The sequence below is a fragment of the Vespa mandarinia genome, chromosome 20, assembly GCF_050613455.1.
Source record: "Vespa mandarinia isolate Hongniang chromosome 20, ASM5061345v1, whole genome shotgun sequence".
NCBI lineage: Eukaryota > Metazoa > Arthropoda > Insecta > Hymenoptera > Vespidae > Vespa > Vespa mandarinia.
In genome coordinates this window covers 778,736-797,734 of record NC_140829.1, presented here as the reverse complement: position 1 = coordinate 797,734, position 18,999 = coordinate 778,736, and the positions used below count along the sequence as shown (strand labels likewise).

Here is an 18,999-nt window from a genome sequence, read left to right as displayed (position 1 = left end):
TAACTCGGAAAAATTTGGATTTTAATGAAAATGTACGAGTATTTGTTCAGAGAATATTGACTTACAAAAGGAACGATAAAAAATATTTTTCACGTAAAAATTGCATCGTGTTTAAAAAGCTATAGGAGAACTATATATAGGCGGGCCAGGAAAAGGAAATATTTAAAAGTATTTGCAATTGTAAATAACGTACATCTATACATCGATTTTTCCTCAAAAAGAGACTCGATAGAATTAGAACGATTAGAATGCAAATTGAGTAAATGCAACGATAACGATGCAAAAAGCACGTTTTTCGTTATTGACCAGCGTGGGGTTCCACTGGCATGATCCGTATCTACGTTATAACTCCATACGCTATCCGTACGTAGTTATTAACGCTTTTTAATATTTTGCTCCGTAAATATAACTACTACAATGTTTATAGAAAAAAAACATATCTTTCTATTCTCTAAGGACGGATTTCATTAATTAAATGAACAAAATCGTTGAAAAGAAGCTCAAAAAAAAGAAAAGAAAATATCAATACATCCTGCAAGATTTCATTAAAATCAAAATATCCCGAAGGGGTATTTGGAAACCTTCCGTCGTAGAATAAATCGATTAGAACAGATCTATGCGTAAATGCGTAGATGATGCGTGTAAGTAAAAAAAAAAAAAAAGAAGACACGTGTTGCGAGAGAGATTATCGAGTAATAAACGATCTGATAGAAGATATATGAATAAACTATAACTATAGTCCATAGAGTTTGAAGAAAGGAGAAAAAGGAAATGGAGAAGCAAGTTCGCGTACCACGCGGTCTTTCGATTCCTTCGGTCGAGAAGAGGGCCAGAATGCCACTTGGATGATTGCCAATGAATGCTTAAATGGAGAGGAGGACCTGTTGATAATCGCGCGATATAATGCCTCAGGACTTCTTACTCCGTTCTTGACTTCCTTTATCATCGCGCTCAAACCACCCCAAGTTTCACTCTTCACCCCTCACCCTATAAACCTCCCCACACCAGCGGACGTCGGCTTCGCGTTACTCGCGCTCTTCTTATTCCGCTCGATAACTGAGGATTATGTAAGCGTGTACATTGAAAGAAATTTACGAGCGATTTGTCGGGGCATTAGGCGAGAAGATAGGGAAGTAGAATTTTTATTAACTTTCTCTTTCTCCCTTTTCTTTTACTCTTATCCATCTCTTATATCACCCTAGGAGGGCATAAAAATTCGATGCAGTTCTTTTAAATAAGCCGATGTTTCTTCCATGACTTTTGATATTTCCTTTTCTTTGATACCTCATTCTATACTATTATCATAGCTAATTTCGTACTAATCACGAAAAGAAATAAATTATATTAAAAAAGTATGACGTTGTTTGTAACATTAACGTTTCAAGTATTGAAAGGACGACATTGTTACATACAAATGATACAATTTGCTAATTAATGTTCATTGTTCAAGAGTTTATAGAGCATGTTAACGAAAATTATAATCATTTTTATAAATAAGATTGTCATTACGGATAAATGAAAATAAAATGAACAAATGAGAGCGAGAAAGAAAAAGAGAGAGAGAGAGAGAGAGATATGAACAAGTATATACCTAACTCTTTCAATTCTATTGTCGATCCACTTTCCAAGCCACCGGGCAATATTGAATAGAGCACAGTATATGTTATCCACGTGCTGGAAAAAGCAAAAAGAAAGTCGAATTCCATTCCACGTAATCCATTATAGCCACGCACGCCTCGGCGTGAGAATTCGATTAAGGAATATCTCCTCTTCTTAACAAAATCGAAAAGCGTGTCGGAATGACGTAGGAATGGGAGATTTAGCGAGGCTGGAGAATGATGAAGCCAGTGCACGTTAGAAAAAACATAAAGAGTGAGAGAGAGAGAAAGTGTAAGAAAGGAGAGGGAGAAGTTTGAAAATGAAGAGAGAGAGAGAGAGAAAAGAAAAAGTATGCACGAAGAAAGGAGAAGAAAAGATGAAGGATGGCCAGACCGAAAGCGATCACCAGTTTCCGGCGCACGTCGATCGGATAATCGAAAAAGCCTTCATTGACCGCCGGAAGAAAGGTTAAATCTTGGCAATTATCGAGGTGGTGATGGAGGTTGGTTGAGAGAGGAAGAGAGTAGGACAAAGTCAACGATGAAAGTTTCATCAGGACGCGTCTATCAGAGTGTCCGTAGACCGTGGAAGATATGTGAGCGTTCAATGTTTAACTACGTGATACTCTCATCAGTCGAGTGGACCCTTAGGATCACTTCTATCTTCTCTGTCTCTCTCTCTCTCTCTCTCTCTCTCACACTCCTTTTCTCCCTCTCTATCTCTCTATCTTTCTCTTTGTCCTTAGGGAGATCTAAGATGCTCTCTTCCTTTCTCTTTCTCTCTCACTCACTCTTGATGTTCACACGGAGACACCTCAGCGTAACACCACTTCGACGTTCGCCGTTTCAAGTGGAAAATCCGTAAAGTAAACGTCGAGTTATACGGCAAAGAGTTTGCTCGGCCCGATCCAATAGAACTTTACGATATGCCTGCCAAGGTTAGCGCTTTTTTTACGACGATTAATTTAACTCGGTAGGCGATAGAAACCCATCAAGGGAATGGATATTATCTTTCATAAAACGATCCATTTCCTATTAACTCTAATTCCGCGATAAATAAATTTTCGAATCGGTTAATTCATCCGACTCGCACGATAGATCTAATTCATAGAAAGAGAGTATGGATATATCTATGGATATAGCGCGGTATTTAAATGTATCTTTTCTCTTCTCGAGCTTTCATAAGTGACATCATGAAAAGTTATCTAACCATTAAACGTTCATGGTGCGCTTTCAAAATTGACGGGAATGTTTTCTTCATATAATTTTACTCTTCTTTCTGTTCTTTTTCCAATTTTTTTTTTCTTTTTTTTCTTTTTTTTCTTTTTTTTTTTCTTTTGATTTTTATTTTCTTTCTTCTTTTTTTTTCCATGCATTCGCAAAAAGCTTTGATGCTGACAGAGGAAAATTCCAGGTGTACTACTATCTTTGAACTCCATGCAAAGAATGAAATGCAAGGCTATTGTCAAAGTTAGTGCCACGAAAGTTTTATCTAGGATACGAAATACCTGCTTTTTTCTCTTGAATCTTTCAGTAACCTTTTACCGACAAAAAAATTGAATCTTTCAATCCTTAACGTTTAATCTTAAAGAATTTCGTCGATCGCCGCTTTTACACGTTTTTTGTGTTTTGCAAAACTAAAAGTAAGATACGTAAAGTAAGATATTTCATTCGATCTCACGATGAAAGTTCACAAACAAAGGAAAAAAAGAGGATCATTTTAAATATATCCCTTTAGTATATACGGGTAATAACATTTGTAGATAAAGTTAATACAAATTTAACGATCATTCCCTTTGAATAAATTATTATTTAAACGATTAAACAATTATCGAAGCTTTAAGATAAAATTGCGAAAAGAAATATCAAAGATAACGACGCAGGCACGTCCGATAATCCGAGAATTGATGAAACGCAATTTCCGACAATGACTCCTTTCAATTCTCTAATCATGTCGTCCCAAAATTTGTCTCGCCTTGAAGATGCTGGGTCAACAACAGGTATCTGATACATCAGCACCATTCGCCATTGGCAAAATTCCAGGTTAAATAACGCCCTTGAGATAAAGCCCAATGGTTCCGCCTCGAACCTTGTAAAAAGGAAAAAAAAAAAGAAAAAAAAAAGAAAAAGAAAGACCGCATGTAAACATAAGAGGTAAGGTGCTAAGGAAAAAAGATAAAAATGATCGTGTTCACGAAGATTAGCGCTTTGTGACGAAGAAAAGAGAGAACACGGGAGAAAAGAGAAGGGGAGAAAAAAGGAAATGAAATGAAAACAAGCTGATAAGACAACTTCCCCAACAAGCTCTCTTTCTCTTTCTCTCTCTCTCTCTCTCTCTCTATACATATATATATATATATATATCTTCCTCACTCCTATCACTTTTTCTAAACATTTTTATAACACGATTTTTCACCTTTTAAAAAATACGACATCGATAGACTGTACGAAATGTTAGTATCAATGTCACGATATCGATACCGTAGCAATTTTACCATCGAAAAATATAAAGGCCTTGAAGAAATTGTTTCGTTTCTTTTCTTTTTTCTACCTTGACTCAACCTTCCCTTTTTTTTCTTCACCTTTCAATGAACGAAGAAATAAAAGATAGGACTTTTTTTTTTTTGATAGATTATACAATTCTTTATTCTCCTTACTTCTTGTCTTGTTACGATATAGTTAAATCTTTTGTTTTCTTAGAACGTCTTCAAAGAATCTTCTTTTATTTATTAAACAAGAATGAATTAAAGAAAAAAGAGATAGAAGGGGAATGAGAGAAAGGGAGAGAGAGAGAGAGAGAGAAAGAGAGAGACAATTGAGTTCGTAGATTGATATTTCTGCTGTTCTAACAGAGAAACGAATCCTTCGTTACTGACGATTGTAACTAATTCTCCGTAGCAGCACGGTAAATCGAATAAATTTATCTAGAAACTCGAGGTAAGGTAAAGATGGCGAATATACGAGATTAACGTTGCTACGAACATTTGTATACGTTTCTATTGGATTTTAGTAGATCTTTCAAGATTCTAGAATATATAGCGGATATACTATATAGTTTAAAAAATCGATCAATTAATTGCACACAGCATAAAATGACAATTGATGATACTATATATCTAATTATCGATAACGTATAATATTATTTCTTTTTTTCCACGGATCACATAGATCACATAGATCACATAGAAAAAAAAATTCCAATATTCTTTTATCGAGTATGTAATTCTTTTTTCTTTTTCTTTTCTTCTTCGATTCACGATACTATACGATACGATCTCTCAAACGTTTAATCCGGCTCATCAGGATCATCAACAGGTCTTCGAATCAGTAAGCAGTCATTGGCAGCATTCCAAAGAAGAGTTCGCGAACGACGACGCGTCAATTTCGACATCGGCCACAGGTGCACCAAACGAGCAAAACAAATACACAGGAAAATGCAAGAATGAGAATGTTGGTATGAGGGAACAATGGAGAAAAAGGAAACGATCGAGAGGACGATACGTGGAGGTGGGAGAGATGGGAAGAAACAAGACATCGGGTCGTAGCACGTTATACACCGTATAAGAGACTCTCAAGAATACGCTTTTCGCGTGTTTCACACATTGTCGAGGATGTTCTCTTTTTCTTTTCTTTTTTCTTCGATGTACTCATTCGTACCAAAAATTTTTTTATCAAATACTTCTCTTTTCAGTCACTCACACTTTTCACTCTTATCGTTTGATCCTTTACTCTTTTTTCTTTTCTTTTTTTTTTTTTTTAATCGATTAACACGTTCGCAGGAAATATCTTCTTTCGCACCGATTCACTTGATCACTTAATATTTCCATAAAGATCGTGAATAATTATGATGTGAATATCTCTAAGGGTCTACTTGTCGCATTTAATGAGAATGATACGCATATCGCTTTCTCGTTCCAAGATAGAGCCTTCGAAAGTTTCCTCCTGATAGCAAATATTATATAACTCGAGTCGAGAAAATAAATATTATCTTCCATCCATTTAATATCTCAATTTGCCAACGACGATGCTCAACCGGAACGGTACTTGTCGTCGGCAAATTTTACCGGAGGTGAGAAAGAATCGTCATCAACAGGTTTCCGCCGTCCGATTCCATTTCGTTCGCGTCCAGTAAGAAAACGTCTTTAGAAGTGCCTCTCCTCTACCCACCCTTTTTCACCAATTCTAGAATCTAATCGAGATGTGACGTGAAAAATAAGAGGAAGCGAATAAGAGCAAGTAATTGTGAGGAGCGAACGGTGTAAGGGGAAGAATGAAAAAAAAAAAGAAAGAAAGAAAGAAAATGAAAATGAAAAAGGAAAAGAAGAAAAGTCAAAAAGTGGGAAAAAAGAAAAGAGAAAAAAAAGAAGATGAAAGAGACACAAGGACCACTTCACTTACCCGAATTAGAAAAACCTCGAGTGATCTTTCCTAGAGGGTCCGAGGATATCCTCCGTGTACAATGACCACTGATGAAAATCCTGTTGGAGAAAGTAGCAATGGTTGCGATGGTCAAGGAACAAGAGCAAGGACAAGGTCGGCTGCAGCGTGGCGGCCGAATTCGTTGACGTTGAAGAAACGGAAGACGAAGAAGAAGACGTAGAAGAAAAGATGAAGAATAAAGCTTTTGACGATGACGATGACAACGTTGGTGGCAGCGACGAGTGCCTTGATCGCAGCCTTAAAAGCATAGCACTGTTCGCGAAGCGAATCCTTCGTGTATACGTGGCCACCAGTAATATAACATAGAAAGTGAACGAGGTAGAGTGGTACAGAGTGAGTGAGTGAGTGAGTGAATAAGATAGATAGACAGAGATAGAGACAGAGAGAGAGAGAGAGAGAGAGAGAGAGAGAGAGAGAGAGAGGGAGAGAGAGATAGATAGAGAACGAGAGAGCTAGAGAGAGAAGAGTAGAGAAAGAGAGATCACCGGGCGCGCGCGGTTTCACTCGTTGGGGGTGTCGCGGTGCGACTGTAGCACAATCGCAACCCTCTCACGCTCTCGCGGCTTCCATCCCACTACTCCTCTCACCCTCCCCTCTCGTCGCACGCGACTCTCCCCTCCAGTACTCCTACAACTCCCTCCTCTCGCCAACTTCGCTCTCTCGGTCGGTTTCTCTCTATCATCCCTTCTCTCTGTCTCTTTCTATTCGTGCTATTCGCTTCTCTTTCCATGACCTTCTCTAGACATATCTCTCTCTCTCTCTCTATCTCTCTATCTATATATGTATATGTGTGTATATATATATATATATATTACAAACCCCACTCTAGTACATGTCTAGCCACTCCTACGGCAGCGACGTGCCTTTTCGAAAAGCCCTCTCGTGGCTCTACTCGTGATCACTGTGAGTGTGCCTGCTTCGTTGAGGTGGCCGACTGACTACCAAAGGGATGGATGGATAGATAGATAGATGGACAAACGGACGAATGGATGGATGGATGGATGGATGGATGGATGGATGGATGGATGGATGGATGGATGGATGGATAGATGGACGGATAGACTGACGGATGGAATCTCTTTCGAAGACCGCGCACCATCCTACGATCGGCCCGCGCACGCTCTCTCTCCTACCGCTGAGCTATCTTGATATGGAGAATAGTTCTTACAATTAGGCGAAGAAGGGCTGGGCGAGAGAATTTGTAATAAGGGGAAAGGGATCGAATGACGTTATAACAAAAGTATATCTGTGTTTTCATTGAATATGAAAATATGTTTTGTTCTCTATGTTGTTCCTTTTGGCGTTTAGTGATTATGGTGTTTTTCGAATTTAATTGAAAAAGTTATCGACTGTTGTTTCGAGTCGATATGACGAGTAGTGAAAAAATTGAGACTATTTTCTTTTTCTTTTTTATGTGAATTTGTGGGTAACGTAAAGAAAAAACAAAGAAGAAAAAGAGAAAAGAAGAGAAAGGATATTATCGAATTATTATTCGTAGTAAAATTTATAAGATTATGAATGAAATGTTTTTGTAATGACTTTCTTTTCTTTCGTTAAATGATGCGCTTCACAAAGATGCAACTTCCACTCTTCAGTTTCACGAACACGAATGTTCGTCGAGTGCTTGGATTCCATTAATTTTACACGAAAATACCGAAAACATTTCGGGTGAACTCTCACGACGAAATAATTCCCAGCGATGCAATATTGTGACGGAATCTCGTCTACGCTTTTCCAAAAAACTCTAACATGCCATTCGCTTATAAACAGAAGATAAAGCGATGGATGGATAAATAAATAGAAAAAGAGATATTATATGTAAAAATTTCCAATCGTGGAGTCGAGAAAAGAATCGTTTATTTTTTAATCTGCAGTTTAGTTTTCTTTTTTTTGCATTCGAAAAAAAAATATACATATATCTCGAGTAATATTTGATCAAGATATGATAGGAATCATCGAATGTTTACTTAACAAAAATATTTTAATTAATAGATATTAAAGATCAGTTCTCGCGCCAAAATTGAAATATATTGGGAAAATCAAAGTATTTAAATTACTTTGAAAGTTTAGAAGAGTAGATTATTTTTACATAAGATATTTATTTCTTCATTAATTTTGACGATGATGACGGACGTAAAAATATTTAGAAATATTTTATATACTTCGTTTCGCCATTTCACGTTTTTAAATGCTTTCAGTATGAATTTATCCGTCCAAGAAAGATCCCTTGGATAGAAGTCTATTCGAAAAACAAAATCCCTGTAACGCGATGTTCTGAGAGCTCGAATAGTCATGCGTGCATCCGCAACCAAGCTTCGTTGGCCTCGTTTTGAGAAAAATCTCGGGCGCGAAAGCAAGAACGACGTAATTTTCGTCGTGCAACGCTGAATTTGACGAGAAATGGAGAATTTTTTTCTCCCTTTCTTTTGCATTCTACATGGATGTATATATACATATATATATATATATACACACACACACACACACACATTTATAATCTATATATACGCGAAGGTGTCGTTCGCAACGAGGATTGTATGTCCTTTGTTTTGGGGAGATTTCAGAAGAAAGAAAGAACTTCTCTCTCTCTCGCTGTCTTTTTTTGCGACGTCACCAAGACATTCTTTTTCGAGGGACGAAGGGGACGAAGAGAAGGATAGAGAATGGCGCGTTCGATATTAGGAAATACCTCCTGCCAATTCCGGATTATATAAGGTTAACGTGTTCTACAAAAACCTTAGGGTTCGCTCGGTCTCCTTCCCTTTCTTGAATCTATTTCGAAGTAAGAATTTTGATATGTTCGGGTAAATTTTTTTCCTTTTTTTTATATATATATATGTACATACATATATATGTTGACTGTATTACATACATATTATATTACGATTATCCCATTGGGATTTTTTTTTTAATCCTGTTTACATATTTTTATCTGTTTATTAAAGTATAATAATAATAATAATAATAATAATAATAATAATAATGATTATGAAGAGACAAATGAAAGTGATAAAGGATAAACATAGTTATTCACCGATTGTTTTTTTCGGATTATTCGTATTCATATATTTATATGAAATATATCAAAATAGAACAATTCTGGTCTCGTTCCGAAGACAATTTTTTAGTGGTCAAGAATCTTTGATGCGAGAAGAGAGAAGATCGATCGAAACGTAAGAGAACGACGAGCGAACGTAGAAAAATGCAAGCACGGCTTAGAGAAGCATCCTAAAGGGTATAAGTAGAAGAGGATCGAGCGGTCTAAGGAAAAGGGAGAACGGAGGTAAGAAATGTTAGCTGGGTGTACGTCGGTTGGTATAAAATAAAGGATGGCCTGGTCGGCCTGAGGCGCAATATCAGCGAGAATTGAAATAGTCGTGATATTTCTTTGAGAGGTTAGACGAGCGAGAGAACGAAGAAGTTGGAAGGGGTTTAAGGAATAGTATAAGGCGAGAAACGAATGAACGAAAAAAGAAAGGAAGATAGAAAGAGTGGGAGAGATAGAAAAAAGGGAAAGGGTACGAAGGAATGGAGAAATAATAAAAGAGAGAAATAGAATTTTGCGGGATTCGAACGATACTACAAGAGAAGAGAGAAAGAGAGAGAGAGAGAGAGAGAGAGAGAGAGAGAGAGAGAGAGAAAGAAAAAGGAAAATGGAAGCGTTGGATCGGCCGTCCTTTACAATCAGATTTCTTACCGGTGCGCTCCATCAGCACGAGCTGATACCCCGTCTCTTTGTCGACAAACGGGTAAAGAGGGAAGAACGACGCTGCTATTGGACCACAATGAAGATAGAAACAAAGGAAACGGCAACGACGATATCGCCGAAAGGGCTGACTCATGTCATTGACCGCATCTTCAAGAACGTGGAGCTTGCTCTTGTTACACGTTTTTCGGTGTCGATTCTATCTATTGCCAGAATGGCCATCGTAAAATTTTACAGTTTATATTCTATCGCAGGGTATATTCATTCTTCGTGAAAAAAAAAAAGATGATTCCTTTGCACTGATCCAGTTTGAAAAATCATGAAAAATTAATAACTTTTAAATTCTTAAGAATTTCTTTTTTTTTTTTTTTTTTTTTTTTTGTTAAAGATTAACAAAAAGCTATTGTTATATATAAAATTTCACCGATAAAACAAACTCATTAGCGTCGATGGTAATGGATCTTTAGTACTATATGCATTATGGTATATTATACTTGTCCCTTGTTAACTGAGAAGCTCAAGATAATATAACAGAAAGATGGCCGATGCGGCCAATTAACGTTTATTAGCTTCTTAAAAATCATTTGAAAATTCGAGAAAAAGTCTAATAAAATATCTCTTGTAATACCATTGAAATATTCTTTGATATATCAATTAATTGAAATTATATTATTGATTTGAAGATAATTCGTTATTTCAATATCAATCGATGAAATAATTTTATAGAGAAAAGCGAATCTTGTTTTCTAAGTAAAACTAAACTTGGAAAACATGATTCTCAAGAGACATACCTAAGTAGATCACAGTGATCGAGATATTTTTCATCTTTGCAAATATAGATATTTACATTAACGTAATTTGTTTTGGAAAAAAAGTAGAACGATCAAACTCTTTCATCGAGAGAAAAAATATTGCGTTATTCAAACAACAGATAGTTAATGTGTAAAAATAAATGTTCAACTTTATACGCTAATACTTTTTATATCGCTAAAGCAGAGACTTTAATATCGTAAAATATGAATATATCTCCAGGTAATATTAATAAAAATTCTACAATTTTATATTATGTTTAATTTTAATATGATAGTATAATTTTCATGGAAGAAAAAAAAAGAAAATAAATACGTATATATCTAGATATGATTACAAATTAAAATGATAAATTTTACTTTTATTTCTATTTACATATAGACCATTTTATTTTCTTTTTCATCGATAACATTGTAAATTATTCATCTTTACTATCATTTCTCTTGTTAATCTCGAATAAGCGATAAGTCGTAATACTAGTGTAATATACGAGTATTATCGTCATGACAAAATATCGTCATCGTGAAAGCTCATCGGAACAACAGACAGAAGTGAAAGGAGAGGGAAGAGATGGAGAAACGAGAGAGGTGGGGGAGGGGAGGGGAAGAGAGAAAGAGAGAGAGCCTGAGGACATTGGTTTAGTGTAAGTTTCATATTACTATCACAGATCGAGCACTTATGAACCTTCTGGAAGAAGTTGCGGAGTGATAGGCAACATAGAAACTGCGATTACAACTCTCGTTTCTCGTAGGGGTGGAAATATGGAAAGAGAGGAAAAGAGGAAAAGGAAACGGATAGAAACAAAAGATTAAAGTGTTTTATTAGCGTTCCTAAAATACAAACAGATAAAAATTAATTTTTTTTTTAAATTATTATTTTTTTTTTTTTTTTTTTTTTTTTTTTGACAAAATTAAATTACAAAGAACGAGTCTCGAATTCACGTAAAATAAAAAATGTATTATATGTATCTCTCATAGTTTTCAAATATTAAAACAGTACAATTGAAACGTCCATTCTCTGTCTGAACAAGAAACAATTTCCGTAACAAAGGAAAATAAATATATAAAGGACAAGCAGTAGCTTTTGCGACACACTCTCGAAGACACATATAACCTTAATTAACAACGAACGAAAAGGACCAGGATAGTTCTCATTCCTGAGAGTAAAGCACGTTCGATAAAATAGCGAAAAGAGAACCGCAAAATTTGTTGGACTGGCTCGAGGCATTGGCCAAGTTTAATATTACTCGCTATCAGAATGCCGACTATATAAGCCTTCCGGCTAAAATTGTGGTTCAACAGTTACACTGACGTAGGAACTTCTGTCAGAGCGTTCTCTTTCTCTCTCTTTCTCTCTGTGTGTCTGTCTGTCTCTCTCACACTCCCTTTATCGTCGTCCTTTCCTAAGAGAAGGATGCAGGAAACAAGATCAAGAAAGAAAAGGGTAAGATAAAAAAAAATAAAATGGAAAAAGAGAGAACGGAAGGTTATAAGGATGTCGTCTTCTACGAAGGAAGAATGAACGGAAAAGAGAAAAAGTAAGAAAAACTGGAAAAAAAAGGAGATATTCGAAATCGTACGAGTCGAGGTAACACGCTGAAGAATAGCCTTTTCTTTCAACCACAAAAATCCTTTCCTATAGCGTCGTGACCTGTGTTTACATAGTTGCCTCAGTTTACACTTCTTACTATTACCCTTCTCGCTCCTTGAACACCTGCGTATCGTCCTTTGCCAAGATTACGTGTTGACGATAAGCAAGAGAACGGTGATAGGTGGTGGTATTCGTCGAAAGAAAAATCCTTCTTTTTCCTAAGGATTTCTTACGGCTAGGGCAATCGAACGATTTGTTTGTCGAATTCTTTCCTTTCTCACCTTCCAATTCTATGTTCCCCGATTTACAACAACTTTACTTTTGAAAAAGAAAAGAAAAAAGGGAAAAAGGAAGTGCAAAAAAAGAAAAAAAAAAGGAAAAAAAGGAAAACAGAAAAAATCCTTTCTAAATTTAGAATTAGAAAATTAAAATTAGATTGAAATCGCGTTCGTGGCATTTCATTTAATTAATTCCCCGGTTAACCACACTCGATCGAATCGATAAAGTGTCCTTATCAAAAAGTATTCCAACTATTCGACTTAAGTACGCACAGTTATGAAGGAAACTACACAGATAGTAATGTGATTTCCAACCGAACGACTCGATAAGAAAGCGAGAATATAAATCCGGAAACGGGAAGGCACCAGGAGGAAGGAAAAACGTCGCGATTAAACCGTTAAACTCGATGGTTCTTCACGGTGTAGCGCCTTCGAAAGGTTTCCCAAACCATCCTTGTAGGATATTATCGCTCCTTGTCGAGTAGAAGATAGATACGGAAGCGAGAATTCTCTCGCTCTCTTACACCAACGTTCACTTATGTATATTTACCGCCGATTCGAACTTGAAATTCACGCGCGATATTTGCCGACGAGTTACGAAGCGGAGCTTGGACGGATAGACAGAATGAAGAGAAAGAAAGATACCTGGATAGAAGAGAGATAAAGAGAAAGAGAGAGAGAGAGAGAGAGAGAGAGAGAAAAAGTGAGAGATAGTTGCTCTCTCAGACGGCACATAGCAAGTTGTATTTCTTCTCGTTGGGCCTCTGATATGGTACTACTCTTCCTTCACTTGACTGCATATTCGTTCAGCGTAGCGTAAACTTGTCGACGCATATGTATGTAACGATCCACGTTCCTACATATACTATACATATATACGTATGTACATACTTGTTTTTCACTCTTATTATTCCTCTTACTTTCTATCTCAATCGTTCTACTTTTCCAACGTACATGCATGTATACGTATATCTACATTCTTTTCTATCTCACCAATTTTTCTACACGCATCCGGTGCTATTTTATTAACAAAGTTTATATATGTATATATATATATATATATATATATATATATATATATATAAGGGATAAAGTACGATATATTCGTTAATTTAACGAACGAAATTATTAATAACGATAGTAATTACGATATTTAATAAACACAATTAACGAGATTGGATGGATCATCGATAAAAACTAATAAGTGTTAATAAATAAAAGTATGAAATATAATACAAATGGTGATCGATTCTAAAACGAGACTGGAGGAACATAATACTGTGAATTAAATACAAGAAAGAGAAATATATATTTGATATAGGTGTTTACACCCGTTAATGATGTGCTACCAAAGAGGAGGTTAATGAAACTCTCTCGAAAAAATAAGTACGGTACTCGGAATGAAAAAGAAAAAGTGAGTTGCGAGAAAAGTGTGTAAAAGAGCGGAATTACATGGCACAAAAGGAATCCTGCTAGTTAGCGAACGAAATGTGAAAAAATAAAATAACGAGACTGATAAAAAGAAAGATAGAAAGGGATAGAGGGAGGGAGGGAGGGAGGTAGGTGAGGGTGAAACGATGTTGACCGAAGTAAGAGAAAATGTAACGAATCCATCGAAGAGAATGCGCTTTGAAAGCATTTTTTCTGGAACATATCTCTCTCTCTCTCTCTCTCTTTCTCTCGATTTTTTTCCTTTTTTTACTATTAATCTCGAATTTCCGTAAGTAAGGGAAAAGTAGACGAAAGTTACTGCAGTTTTACGAAAGAAAGGTAAACTTGAAGGATGGAACTCTTCCGGTTGCTAACTCGTCGACAAGGAACTATCGTATTTTTCCTAAGCTTCTCGTTGGAATTTTCACGCTGTTTTTTCTTTTTTTTCTTTTTATTTTTACCCAAAATTTCATTCATGATATACGTCTACTTTTAATAAGCTTTATCGGTTCTTAATTATTTACGTAATTAATAAAACAACAATAACGCGAGACAACTGTAATAGAGCCAATTTTTTCGAAGACTCTCCCTTTCATTATTTTTCTATTCTTTCCTTTCCTCAAGTTTCTCTTTCTATCTCTATTTCCTTTCTCCTTTTTTTCCATTCTCGAGAGTTAAAGAGCACAGTTACTAACATTACTTTTTGATGCTAGTTCGTCGAAACTATCCAACTAAATTCAAAACTAGGGTACGAAGTATATCGGGGCGAAATAGTAGAAAAGGTCAGAAAATTACTCTCTTTCTCTCTCTCTCTTTCTGACTCATCGGGAGAAAGGAAGGAAAACGCAAAAAAAAGAAAGGGAACGATAAAGAGAGAGAGAGAGAGAGAGAGAGAGAAAGCGGATAAGGGGTTAGCAGCAAGAACGGTTGGCCGTTAAAACTTCCAAGAAAGTGGTTAACTAAGTTCTCAGAAATGGACTTTGGATAGTTTTACGTCTACGTACTTGCCTACATCTGGCAGTAATAACGATTGCTCTTGGCCCTCTTTTCATGATCCTCCGGTTATGGGTCGAGTTACCTCTACTTTTAAGTGACGTTCTTTCGACGATTCGAAGGAACAAACATAATTAATATCTTACAAATATTCTAATAGAAATGCATAGATAATTAATATCAATTAATTCAATGATATATATATATATATATATATATATATATATATATATATATAATATTTATTCTTGTGATTTACGACGATGACTGATAGAACGTACAATATGAAAAGTGATACGTAAAATTTGTGGATAATTATAGTACAAATTTGAAAAAAAGTTCACCTTTATTGGAGTAATATAACTTAAAATTAAATAAACTATTTATTATGCAAAATGATTCATAAGTAGTAAAGGGATAAAATTCTCGAAGAAACGAACGAAACGTGAAACAGAAAACGAAAAAGGTGGAATAGAGAAGGACGAAAATAGAAAGGGAGGGAGGAATTTTCAATAAGGTTTTCGGTAGGTCTCCGCGCAGCTCTTTCCCTCCGCGAAATGAGAAATACAGAAATTTCCCTGGAGGTGTCTCTTTCTCTTACTCTCTTTCTCTCTCTCTCTCTCTCTCTCTCTCTTTCTCTCTTTTTCTCTCTTTCTTTTTCTTTTTCTTCTTTTATGGATGGCGAGTTCACACGAGTGTAGGACTTCTCTTTTCTTTTTCTTTTTTTCCTTTCTCACTTTTCTCTAGTCTTTCCTGACAGTTTTCAAGGCAAATTCTATTCTTTCAATCGATTCCATGTATAGGAATTTGCGAGTACTGTGAACTGTTCGACGACGAAAAAAAAGTTAAAAAAGTTAAGGAAGAAAAAAACGAGGAATAAAAGAAGGCAAATAGAGAGAGAGAAAGCGAGGGAGAAAGAGAGAGAGAGAGAGAGAGAGAGAGAATAACTCCTCTTTTATTGTTTTACAAAGAATAAAATAAGGTCCATCTTTGAAAAATAAATTCCGTATCGTTCGTAAAAGTTCTTCTTCTTCATTTCTTTTTTCTCCTTTTCGAATCGCGGTATATAAAGCCGAACAAATGCTTCTAATTCTTTGAGATCTCAATCTTGACCTTCTTTCCCGTCACGGAATCCGACTTCCGGTGACCTCAGATTTCCTATTCCCCTGTGACCCCCGGAAGCGATTCCGTTCTTCGATCCGTCCACAAACGAAACATCGAATACATCGTACAATGACCAGACCGGTCTCTACGTGCTGTAACCTTACCGCCAATTTCCTGCTCGACTTAGACTGCGAAACCAATTTCAGATACGCTATTTCCAGAAAAGGACAGACAGAAAGAGAGAAAGAGAGAAAGAGGAAGAGATGGAGAGCTCGCGCACATCCATGAGAGGAGCTTTCACCAATCGACTTTTCGAAATTACCTATCCGAATTTATAGCAGAATTTTTGATCGAAATGAATATATCGAGCTTCTTCAACTTCGTTATTGCTTTTCTTTAATGAAATGAATCTTTTTAAAACGAATTTAATCCTCCTATCTTATTTCTTTCCCTACTCTCTCTCTCTCTCTCTCTCTCTCTCTCTCTTTTATTTATTTTTTTATTTCGATTATCAATACTATTCATTATACTATTTAAATGAACATTAATCTGGCAATTAATTAATAACTATTGAACATGACAAAAATTATATGTGGTTAATTAGATCGACGATGGATTCTCTACTTGATACATGTTACATTGCAACTACCATAGATTATTGCCTTTGATTTCCCTCGAGAAGAATTTTTTACCAACGAGTAAGAAAACGTGACGAAATAGCATGAGTTTTTACGCAAATTCCTTATTTCTATATCTTAGATCCAAATATAACGTTTCATATTTATTATCTGTCTAGATTATGCGTGCAACGAAATAATTAATTGAAATCTGAAGCAATCAATAAAATCAAGTATCTTCGTTGGGGTATCTTTAATGCTTTCTTTCTTTTTTTCCTTTTTTTTTTCCCTTCCTCTTTTTTCATCTTCTTGAATATTATTTACAAAATCGAAACTTTCTCGATTTTGTTTCACGAGACTAAAAATCTTCCGTCTAGCGCCGTTCTTCGCTTTCTAATAAACTTTTGTACTATTAACCGCTTGAAAGAAAGCAAACAACTACCTTAAAAGTTAATTCTCTCATAATCCCGGTCTTAACGGCTTCTACGGTTATATCGATCAGAGAAAGAAGGAAGAGGAGATGGCGGAAGGTTCGCTAAAAAACAAAAAAAAAAAAGAAGAACGAGAGGGAGAGAGAGAGACAGAAGAAGGAATTTCTCAACGACAACATCATCAAGAATTACAAGAGACGCGATCGAGGTTATCGAATTTTACTTCAGGAGCTATACGTACGAACTATGCAGGTTAAAAAGGAAGGATTCGATGGTTCCTGATAATTCCTTAGCGATTACTTTGAAAATGAAAGTGAGGGAGTAAGGATAAAAGGAAAGAAAAAGATGAAAACGCAACAAAACAGAAAGAAATAAAAGAGAGAGAGAGAGAGAGAGAGAGAGAAGACAGACAGAATCGTAGAATCCTTATCTAAGCGTACTCAGGAAATTAAAAAGGACCAACGGTATCACAGTAATCCTGATTCTGTTGAAGAAGGAATACGAAGGATCTCGAACGACGGTGAAAGAAGACGGAGAATAAGGACACGTTGATTGTAGTGAGAGAGTAGAAACTGATTGTTAGGAGAAGACGTGGTACGAAGTATGAGGAGGGTTAAGGACGAAAGGGCAAAGAGGAGATATATATATATATGTATATATATACATAGAGATATACATATATACACATATATTCTATGTGATCCCAAGGTATAGTATAGGCATGGCCGTTTGTACTCGGCGTTGTCAAAGGACGAAACGCGGGACGTAGCTTTGGAAAGCGTTTGCACAAACAGCTGTGAGCTAGCTGCTTATATTGGCCCCATTCTATGTCTCTGTCTCTATCTCTGCGTCACTTCCTCTTCTCTTTCCGTCCTTTGTGCTCGTCTTCTCTCTATCGCGACCTTTGCTACTCCAACATTTCTCTATTTCTCTCTCTTCCTCTCTCTCTCTCTCTCTCTCTCTCTCTCTCTCTCTTCATGTCCTTTCTATGTCTATCATTGCTTCAGTACGCAACTACGCGACTCGCTAATCCCTGAGATTTCTACATACAATTTAAGCTAGTCTCAAAAATATTTTCATTCTCAATGCTTACGTTTTCTTAAGACCGTCTTATTGTAAAATTTTCATAAAGATATATATATATATATATTTTTTTATATATAACTTTACATATTCGCAAAGATATATAGAATCTAACAATTAATGGTTAATTAACATTAACCTAGACAACTTTTTATATTTATTCAAACTTTCTTTTCCGATAAAGAAGATAGTTAACTAATTTTTATAGGATAATTAAGAAAAGTATAAAGAATCAACAGCAAGAATAACACGAACTTACACTTTCGATATGGAAACGAGCTTACCGGAAGAAAATACGAAGAAGAATATAGTAGAATAGTTCCGGTATTTTCCTATTGGCGAGCACAAGCGCGAATTGCATTTTCCAGGATGCATCGTCGCCCTCGTCATGAACTCATCCCCATCCTCACCAATTCTCTCTCTCTCTCTCTCTCTCTCTCTTTCTCACCCACACACATGTACGCGCACACATAGGCATACCGACAACCTCCTTCTCTTCTCGGATAGGAAGTAACGTTCTTCCTCTCACGTCTCGCATCCGGATATAGGTTTACGATTTTCTCAAGTTTATACCGCCGCCTCAAGCTAGCTCGAGCAAGTTCCCTTTCTAAGTGACTTTGTACCTTCTCCTCCGAAAAGCGACACAATCCTGAATCCATGCACTGTATCACCTGCGACCGAAAATCTACGATCTGCTGAAAACTGAGCGTCTTTGCGTAGATTGTCAAATAGAAAGAAATTTTCTTACCGGTTTAGGTTCCCTCATTTTTATTACGTTTTATCTTATCCATCGTGATACAAATCGAACGAAAATTTAACATAGAATTAAACGAACCTCGTGTCCTTTCTTAAAGATATAAATTACTTTATCTGAGTAAAAGATTAAAAAAAAAAAAAAAAAAAAAAAAAGAAATAAAT

At 36.0% G+C, this 18,999-nt stretch overlaps 2 protein-coding genes across 6 annotated transcripts in view; one reads left to right on the top strand and one right to left on the bottom strand.

The window, feature by feature from the left end:
* LOC118448258 (luciferin 4-monooxygenase) overlaps window positions 1–18,999 on the top strand; it is a 134,020-nt gene that overhangs the window by 87,916 nt on the left and 27,105 nt on the right. The window lies entirely within an intron of this gene.
* Window positions 1–18,999, bottom strand: part of DIP-lambda (Dpr-interacting protein lambda) — a 136,155-nt gene that overhangs the window by 98,732 nt on the left and 18,424 nt on the right. For 2 of the 5 annotated variants that reach the window (XM_085663136.1, XM_085663135.1), the window contains exon 1: window positions 5,997–6,409. The exons of the other annotated variants lie outside the window; for them this stretch is intronic. The gene's annotated coding sequence lies outside the window, so the exon portion shown is untranslated. Of the gene's footprint in view, window positions 1–5,996; window positions 6,410–18,999 lie in introns of those variants that run through there. 5 annotated transcript variants of the gene reach the window in all.